The sequence below is a fragment of the Procambarus clarkii genome, chromosome 32 (genome assembly GCF_040958095.1).
Source record: "Procambarus clarkii isolate CNS0578487 chromosome 32, FALCON_Pclarkii_2.0, whole genome shotgun sequence".
NCBI lineage: Eukaryota > Metazoa > Arthropoda > Malacostraca > Decapoda > Cambaridae > Procambarus > Procambarus clarkii.
The window spans coordinates 30,905,503-30,915,022 of NC_091181.1; positions in this window are offsets into that span (position 1 = coordinate 30,905,503).

Sequence of the window (9,520 nt, forward strand, 5' to 3'; positions counted from 1 at the left end):
ACTGTACTGTGTTCGCTTTAGCCGGGCATACTGTATATAATAGTTAATGATAAATCATTGTGTAGGGGACAGGCAGCCAGTGTATATATACAAGTTAGGCTTATACAGGTCCCACAAAGGTGGAAGTATGGAGTAAGACTGGGTGCTGCCGGCGCTGAACTTTATCACCCTTACAAACACAATTTTTTGTTAAATCTTCACAAGGAAGAACAACTGTAAATGTTGGAATAGCTTATTACAACATACAAGCTAAAGAGACCAGTTCAGAAACTGAGGAAATAAAGCTGCCGAAAAGAAACATTACAAAGTGCACTCAAGCAGAGTGGTAGACATTCTGGCCAAAACAGGAATTTCACACTGATCTTAATGCTGATATGTTGATGTGATTATCATAATATAAAGATGTTAAGGCAGGTTGGTTTAGTTCATTTATTATGCACCCCATACCCATCTAGTGGGCGGTAGCGGAAAGGGTTACAGAGGCACATAACGGGCTCAGGGACTGAACCCCACAATTTATTTAGCTAAGCAAGTTACAATCTTGATGAGCTAGTTACAAAATTCAATAGACATCGTCACATTAGGAAAGCCTTTATATATATTAAATAATATAAGGACAAATTAAAAGAATCTAACATAATATGTTTCTCACGTGGCCCCCCAAAATGAGGTGATTTGATAAAATATCTATGCCCAAGATTACCGTCATAGTGCCGTCGGGATGATGGGCAAATAGCCTCGGCTACCATCATCTTATGTACGGTCGTGATAGTCGAGTGGTTAAGGTCTCCTGTACACCAATTGCATGGTGCTCTTGGCAGTATGGGTTCGAGTCACTTATGGTGTGTGAGTTTTTAGTTTCATATATGCCTGGGGACCATTCAGGCTTGTTCGCATATATATATATATATATATATATATATATATATATATATATATATATATATATATATATATATATATATATATATATATATATATATATATATATATATATATATATTTGTGCTGCTTTTTCAGTCATGTTTCCCCTTTTTTTATCTTTATTTGTATTTGTTCTCAACACTTTTTATTCTTTATGCTCAATTAGTATTAAGTTCTAGATATTAATGTTTTTCTTGCCCGAAACGCATTGCGTAACAGTGGCTTTAAGCATTGTATGTACTGGCTCTATCTATATATCAATCCAATTAATATAACATCACTTGTATGTATGTACCTTACCTGAATAAACATATTTATTTATTTATTTATTTATATATATATACTTAGTATTAAAACCCTAACGTAAGACTATTAACAGTTAAAATCTTCTAGTTAACAGGCATATAGTTATTGAATGAAGTTGAGTGATGTGATGGGCTTCATAACAACGACGCCCGACAGTGTTTACACTTCGCATCTGAAGGCCCACAAACATGGTCGAACGCACAAAACACTTGACTGTGGCCAGTTTTTGGGTAGACTCCTATTACATTTACTGTGTGATTGTTGTACTAATATATAAACGCTTAACATGTAATATTTATTAATAAAAGCGAAGTCAGAAGCTACACGCCTGTCTCTACATGTCTTATGTGTTAATTTTGGGCGCTCTTGTACTTGTGCGCTAGCTGGCGTTCACAACTGATCTCGCTAGCAAGGACTAGATTTAGTCAATCATAATGATAATAATGTGCATTTATTTAGGGAAATAATTTTTTGGGTCCACTCAGAAATAATCGAAACATTATAATAATTAATTTATGTTGTATTAAAAATATAAATAAAACCCATGATTACTCTAAATATGAACACTAGAAAACCTTCAATACCACAGGGAAACTTCGCATCTACTGCAGATACATCGATAATATATACGTATGTGTGAAAACCCTCCTGGAATTGTAGCGATTAAAGGGTCTACTTATCCGCAACTCAGTGCCTAACTTTACTCATGAACTAGGCATGATGGTACACACCCTTTCCTCCATGTCTACGTGAGAACCTAAAACAACTTTCACCACAGAAGATTATACTAAACCCATCAACACTGGAATGTGTATGAATGGTCAGACAGATAGATATAAGAATAGTGTATTAAACGCAATTATACTCAGAGCCCTTACTCAGTGTGCTGACTGGTATAAAATCTACAAGGAACTGGAAAAAAACCTTCAAGTATTAGGAACACAAATTGAGAAGTCAACACCCGTATCAGAAGATATTTAGAAAAAAATGTATAACACGCTTTCCATAAAACTATTACAAAATCCACTATGAGCTCTTTTTAATGGCAGCCTTTAGCTATTTTGTGTCACAATTGTTATATCTCATACTTTTAATAATCATAGTAACCGAAATATTCATATATTTTATATACACGAGATGAAACAGCAAGCCATAAGCTAGATCTGTGTGTCGCTCCTGAAGACGTCAGTAAGGAGACGGACTTTTAGCAAGTACCTTCCTGTGATTGGCTGTTGCTGGGAATGGCAACACTCTTTCTATAATTAAATGCAAACTAAGAAATACGTCTTTTTGCACAACAATATCTTTATTTCAAACACAACCTCTTCGTTTTGTACAAGACAGAAATTTCCATCTAACTGAATAATTTAGTACAATAAGAGAACGGAGCATTGTATCGCCGATATTATTTGCGTGAGGCAACCCCCGCTGATGACGTCACAAGCTAGGTAGCCAGCCCATGTTTCTGTAACACTCGTTACATCCTGAAGTATTTAATTATCACTTTATTAATGCTTTTAAATACTTAACCCTTTACTTTTTAGGTAGATTAAAGTTGAAGCAGAATGTCATAAGTAAGGATGGTGTGCTGAATAAAGATGATTTACTAAGTGGATGGCACCTTTAGCTGATCCCTTCCTGTCATTGGCTGTTGTGTGAATGTCAACAAAGAGTTTCTACCAATGATATGCCATTGTTTATACACCCCATACCATCTGTGGGCGGAGCTTGGAACCTCCTACCCGAGCACAACAACCCGCCTTATGGGTTGCTGTTTGGCTATTTATAGTGCGTTGGAAAAAAGAGAGATGGCGTTAGTGGTATTTTGTGGGGTAATTTGTTATAAGTGTAATTTGATGTCAACAGATGTCGTAAGCTGTATCTTATGGCCACTATTAACCTGCCAGTTGATAGTGTTCTCGTCTGCCGACAGATGGCATCAGCTGTATCATTATTACTTCCGAATTCCTTTTAAACACTGATCCACAAATCCCGTAGCTTATTATGATAAGATTTTATACTATTCTGGTATTAGATAACAATTAATTTTCTTGTATCTACTGTTGAGAATATCATTATATAACGTCTGCTTAGGATGTACTGTTCTTTATTATGCACCCCATACCCATCCCGTGGGCGGTGGTGTAATGGATTACAGAGGCACATAATCGGTTCAGGAACTGAACCCTCTAGTTCGTTTAGCTAAGCAAATAACAATCTTTTGACGCTAGTTACAAAACTATTAATGTTATATATACATGTACATATGCATACGTATACAAATATACATGCACATATATATTTAATCACCCACACAAATACACACATCAATAATCTTTTGTCACAAGTGATCAACAAGAGGCTCACAACAGTCACTATAGAAGGCACTTTACATCTATGGTGAGTCACACAGTTACTAGTCTTGCTGCACACCCACCCAACTGGGCGGCAGCTTTACAGTCATGTGCATGCATTACTTACAGTAAGCAAATTTTGGATACTTCGCTATGATTTCGGGCAGAACATCATTATGAATGAAGTACTTACATATTTCTTGGACACTATTGATGGTGTTATCTCTAAATTCCGCGATTTTTTCACATTCCATTATATAATGACGCAAAGTATGCGAATAGTTCTGCTGACAGAGTTTACATTTAGTTAAATCTACATCAGCAGATGTTACAAATTCCCAGAAGTACTTATAGCCAAGCCTAAGCCTAGCAGTGGTAACATTTAGAAGTCTGCTAACCTTATTAGATGATCCATAGACGTGCGGTACTTCCTGCATAATAGAATGATGATATATGGAGTAACTGGTGTGAATTTCACTTTGCCTCAAGTTTGCGAAATTTAGTTGAGATTCCCGGAATATTACTGCTCTCCGGCTGCTCAAAGGCAGTCATAAGAATAGTGTAATAGACGCAATTGTACTCAGAGCCCTTACTTATTGTTCTTGCTGGTATAAAATCTACAAGGAACTAGAGAAAAGCCTTCAAGTATTAGGTACACGAATTGAGAAGTCAGCACCCATATCAGAAGATATTTAGAAAAATTGTATAACACGCTTTCCATTAGGAACTGCTTTCCATTTGTAGGTAGTAACTAAGTGATTGTAACCTATCCACCGCTGCCCACTGGATGGGGGGCGGTGTGCAGGACAAACATGTCAATTGTGACTTTAGCTCTCCACATATGTCAGTTGCTTAATTTAGAAACTGTGCTTGTGATATATCTCGAACCCATTGATGATGTGACGACTTATACTGAATTTTGTAACTAGCTCATCTGACCCCTTCCAGGTGCTATATAGTTGTAATGGCTTGGCGTTTCCCCGCCTCCCTCATAGTTCCCTTCATGTATGCAAATGTTGTTCTGTGTATGCTCACCTAAAAAATTACAAGATTATGAAGGTTGATGCAATTTTTCAATTTGATGAAGACAAGGCGGATGATATCTAATGACCCGTCAATGTCTTGAGAAACATTGAGTAAAAACCCCACGAAGATGCGTTTCATAATCTTTATCTGTAGTGAAAATGCACAGCTGTTGTACGTAGTTGTGGGAAGATGGGAGTGTGTGCATGACACAGGAAGGGTGACACGGGAGAAGTGGCACTGGAAGGGTGACATGGGAGGGGCGACACGGGGGGGGGGGGGGACACTATTCTCACTGCTGTGTCAGCTTACCCTTACCCTTGCCTTGAGTACTGATCTCACAGCTGTGGCAGCTTATCCTTCAGATGCATGAGTTCGTATCCCACCGCTGCCACCAATTGTAGCAACCTATGTATGTTTATATTTATTTATTTATTTATTTATTTATTTATTTATATATATACAAGAAGGTACATTGGGTTTGTGAGAATACATTGGATAGTACAGTATTTACATTCTTGTAAAGCCACCAGTACGCACAGCGTTTCGGGCAGGTCCTTAATCTAGCAGATAATTTTAAGTAGGTAATTTCAATCAGAATTGATAAATGATAAAGATACATTACAAGAGAAAAATGAGATGAGAGAGATAAGTAGGTATATTAAAGCATATTGTTATATTAAAGCTCTGATTGATTACATTGACAGCTTGATTAGTAATTTAAACAAGGTTAATAGACACCATACAGCAGATTGACAGCACATATAAGACAGCAATGATCACAATGGTAAAGATGTTCAGATTGGGTACATATGATGCTTGTTTCTTGGAATGTATTGATACCATGCCCGTTGCTTAATGCTTGTACCTAGGAAGCCGATCGGCCGAGCGGACAGCACGCTGGACTTGTGATCCCGGGCGCCGGCAAGAAACAATGGGCAGAGTTTCTTGTATCCTATGCCCCTGTTACTTAGCAGTAAAATAGGTACCTGGGTGTTAGTCAGCTGTCATGGGCTGCTTCCTGGGGGTGGAGGCCTGGTCGAGGACCGGGCCGCGGGGACACTAAAGCCCTGAAATCATCTCAAGATAACCTCAAGATATACCTTAGGTCGTTCCTGATGTATGTTTGCAACGTAGACACTTGATCTCTTGCAAATGGCAGCACGGAACTCTGCTCAAATGCCTCCTTTAGCTCCTGCAGATGTCTGACATCAGGTACCTGTGTGAAAATGTCGTCAACATACCTGCAGTATATGGCCGGTTTCAAGTTCATGTCGACTAAGACTTTTTGCTCGATGGTACCCATGTAGAAGTTTGCAAACAGGACACCTAGGGGAGAACCCATGGCGACCCCATCTACTTGCTTATACATGTGCCCATCCGGGCTCAAGAAGGATGCCTCTTTAGTACAAGCTTGGAGTAGTTTCCTCAGAATATTTTCTGGTATGTCAAGAGGAGTACAGGCTGGATCACGATACACTCTGTCGGCTATCATCCCGATTGTCTCGTCCACAGGTACGTTGGTAAACAGCGATTCTACGTCCAACGAGGCTCTTATCCCTGTGGCCCGTGTGCCCCGCAGTAAGTCAACAAATTCCTTTGGAGACTTCAGGCTGAAGGCGCAGGGAACATAAGGAGTCAGCAGGCCGTTGAGTCGCTTCGCCAGTCTGTACGTGGGTGTGGGTATCTGGCTAATGATTGGCCGAAGTGGGTTTCCAGGCTTGTGTGTCTTGACATTTCCATATGCATATCCAGGTTTATATTCCCCAATGATCTTTGGCAGGTGGAGTCCGGATTTCTTGGCGTTCACAGTTTCGATCAGTTTGTTGACCTTTGCTTTTAATTCGGCTGTAGTGTCCTTCGTTACCCTTTGGAACTTAGTTTGGTCAGAGAGTATGATGTTCATTTTCGCCAGATATTCGTCTTTTTTAAGAATGACATATATTGGCGACTTGTCACCTCTCCTGACAACTATCTCCTTGTTCTCACGAAGGCTTATGCAATATAGAAGCATCAAGAAATATGGACCAATAGGCTTTCTACAAACACTTCTATTCAATACCCATTGTTTCGTGTTCTGTCTTGTGTTGATGAAATTAATACCCTATTAATGCCACCTCTTGTTCTGTCTTGTGTTGATGAAATTAATACCCTATTAATGCCACCTCACCCCATCCACCTCACTCAAATGTAGATATAAAATCGGAGATGCGTAAGTTCTATTCACACCATTTGGTCACCACTTGGTCCGGGAGACATCTCCCGTCACGCAGGGTGCAGTTGCGCCTCCACAGATCTTTAGTATCATCTTTTGATACTGGTAATGGCTCGAAAGGGCCACCACTTACGGGCTATTCATGCCCGAGCCACCTCTTGGGTGGCTTAATCTTCATCAATCAATCAATCAGTTCTATTCAGTTGTGTTCAGTTGTAAACTAAAGTCTTTAAAAATGTAATAAGTTTTACGAAACGCGCTCGTGTCGCGTCAGACTAGAAATAAAAATGAATTTTGGAGAATTGATTTTTGATTTACCTCCAACAGTGAAAAGAAATGTACGAAAGATTGAGAAAATTCGTGTTAGAATTATTAATCTTACTTTTTCGGTCATATTTAATAATTAATGTATTTGTATACTTTCATTGTAAAACATACAATATCACTTGGTAAAGAGTCAACAGCACACTGGAGACAATTGTGCATGTGAGCGCCTTAACCAATACCGGTAATCTGCCTCTTAAGTTCAGTTCCAAGTCTTCGCTACACATTTTGGCAGCCAACAAAGATGGTGTTCGTGCTGTCTGCACATAAAGCAACAATCTTGTTTTGTAAGACAAATTTGTCACTTACGTCCTTCAACATAGCACACTGTAGGTCGCACGTTCCACCGGGTAAGGAAATAAACTCCGTAATTTTTGCCTTAAACGCCACAATTTGGCAAAAATTACCGCACGACGATTCAAGTTCAAGTATGTTTATTGAGACAAGAAAAAATACATCTCAAAGGGATAGAGTAGCTTAGGCTATTTCTACCCCCCTGCTAGCACGACGATTTGAAAAAGTTTGATGTCTTTTTGGTTTTATGCGTCTAAAATGACTAATGCCTTTTGTTTTATTGAAATCCTCTATTACTTTGCCCAATATGTATGATGATGATAAAATGTTGGTAACTATTGATTCTGATTTGGTATGTGACGAGGACAATTTTGGTTCATAAATTTTCTTTTATCAATGTCAACAAGCTGTCATTGGCGCGAAAACTTTGGCCGGGACACACAGTATGATAACCAACTAGAGCTTCACTTGCTGCAATGTTATCGCTCTCACTATCACCATCACGTCTCACCATAAATTACATTATGTTTTTAACAGAAGCCAGAGTCTTTTCAGCATCCTTATCTTTCTAGGTAGATGTTGGTTGATGTCGCTTCTGTCTCCTTGAGAAACGGAAAAATGGACATTAAAATATTGTCATATCACTCTTGTTCCATCACTACGCAGTTTGTCCAGTTTAATAAATTTGAATTCCTTCTGGAGATCGTCATTAAAACTGCAGTTTCACCTCTTCGACATTGCAAGGATAGACTTAAATCTTTAAAACAATATGGAGTTTAAACCACTGGCATATCATAAAAAAGCCAGCGGTGAGCACATGGGCAACACCAGCGCTGTAGAACATGCGCCACGCTGGAGACGCGCAAGGCTTGTCAACATGTAGTTTTTATTTTCTCAGAATAAATAGCTGCTGATATCTATACTTAGTACCGAATAATGCGAGTTTATGGTTTATACGAATTACTGATATCCATGATATTGATATCTATACTTAGTACCGAATAATGCGAGTTTATGGTTTATACGAATTACTGATATCCATGATATTGATATCTATACTTAGTACCGAATAATGCGAGTTTATGGTTTATACGAATTACTGATATCCATGATATTGATATGCGCTTATAGGTTATGAATAATAATTTATGATTGACCAATAATAAAATATACTTACAGTTCTATTCATTTTTTTTTAGTTTGGTTTATTTATTATGCACCCCATACCCATCCTGTGGGAGGTAGTGGAAAGGGTTACAGTCACATCATGCACTCAGGGACTTTTTTCCAGGGATATTCCTGCGCGGACCTGAGACTATACAGTTCCTGATCCACGGGGACTGGAGAGGTTACAGTCACTCAGTTACTACCTACAGTTAGCAAACTGGGGATATTTGGCTAAGATTTCTGATAGCAGATCATTTTGAATGAAATAGTTACACGTCTCTTGAACATTTATTCAAGAATTCACGTATATTTTTCATTCACAGTGACGGAGGGTGTGTGAATAAATTTGTTGAAAGTTTACATTTTACATTACATTTACAGCTACATCAGCAGGTAATGCAAATTCCCAGAGATACCTATAGCCAAGGTCTAAGCAGAGCAGTAGTAACATCTAGGAGTCGGCTGATTTTATGGGATGATCCATAGATGTGTGGCTCTTCTTGCATGAAAATATGATGATAGATGGATTTGCTAGTGTAGATTTCACTCTGCCTCAGATCTACAAGGTTTTGTTGACGTTTTTGGTATACTATTGTTCACAGACTGCTTATATGCAATCCAAGTTATATTCTATTCTTTCTTTGGCTAACTCATCAGCTCTATCATGAATTCGGAGGCCACCTTCATCTCTTCTATTACATGACTTGATAATGGTCCAGGACGGACCGAAACGTCTTCGTTTCTTCCCTTTTTGATGTGTGATTTGGTCATCATATCCAGTGATATGTATCATTATATCTTCAGCTTAGCTAATGTGTTCGTTGGACTTGCTAGGCGCATGTAGAAACACATGAGAACCAGCAGCTGGCTTATTAGGTCACGTAACCTGTTGTTTATCATGAGGCCAGGGAGC